The sequence below is a fragment of the Nanorana parkeri genome, unplaced genomic scaffold (genome assembly GCF_000935625.1).
Source record: "Nanorana parkeri isolate BGI_ZX_2015 unplaced genomic scaffold, ASM93562v1 scaffold468, whole genome shotgun sequence".
NCBI lineage: Eukaryota > Metazoa > Chordata > Amphibia > Anura > Dicroglossidae > Nanorana > Nanorana parkeri.
In genome coordinates, this window is record NW_017306736.1 from 276488 (window position 1) to 277345 (window position 858).

Sequence of the window (858 nt, forward strand, 5' to 3'; positions counted from 1 at the left end):
TAGATTAAGCTCCACCTTGGCGGAGTCCACTTGGGTTTTCAATGCCGCTGTGGGGGAGGACCTCCAGGTGCTCTCTAGGTCCAATAAGTCATTGGTCAGGGCAGTTATTCTACCGGTTCTGGATTTCTTGAGGTGGGAGGCTAGGTTTATCAGGTCTCCCCTGAGAGTGGCTTTATGGGCCTCCCAAAGGGAGATTGGGGAGGAGACCGAGCCTTCATTCAGGCGAAAGTATGATTGTAAAGCTGATCGGATCGTGGAGAGTGAGGTCTCGGAGGAGAGGAGAGATTCATTCAGGCGCCAATTATAGTGTGGGGGGCGGCCGGGGATGGTAGAGCATTCCGCCGCGATAGGGGAATGATCCGACCAGGGCACCGAAAGGATGGTAGCCTTCTGGAAGGAGCTTAAGGAGCGTTGTGGGACTAAAAAGTGGTCGATTCTGCGAAAGACTGAATGGGGGTGGGAGTAATATGTATAGTCCCGGGAAGTGGGGTGTATTTCGCGCCATAGGTCAATCATGCGGTGGGTGGTCAAAAGGGACCGCATCAATTTAGATTGGGCCGCGTCCTGTTCAGGGGTGACGGCCCCAGAGGGGGAAATCGTCCTATCCACCGAAGGGTTCAGTACCACATTGGAATCCCCTGCTAGGATGAGGAGACCCTTACCATGGTGAGAAACTTGCTGCAATAGATGGGAGAAGAACCTATGTTGGAAGGTATTAGGCGCATAATAGGACACCAGAGTAACATCTGTGTCATATAGGGAGCCTTGGAGGAGAAGGTAGCGACCAGTGGGGTCAGCAATGTGCTTATGGCAAATAAAAGGCAGGTTAGAGCGAAAGGCTATCACCACTCCTCTCTT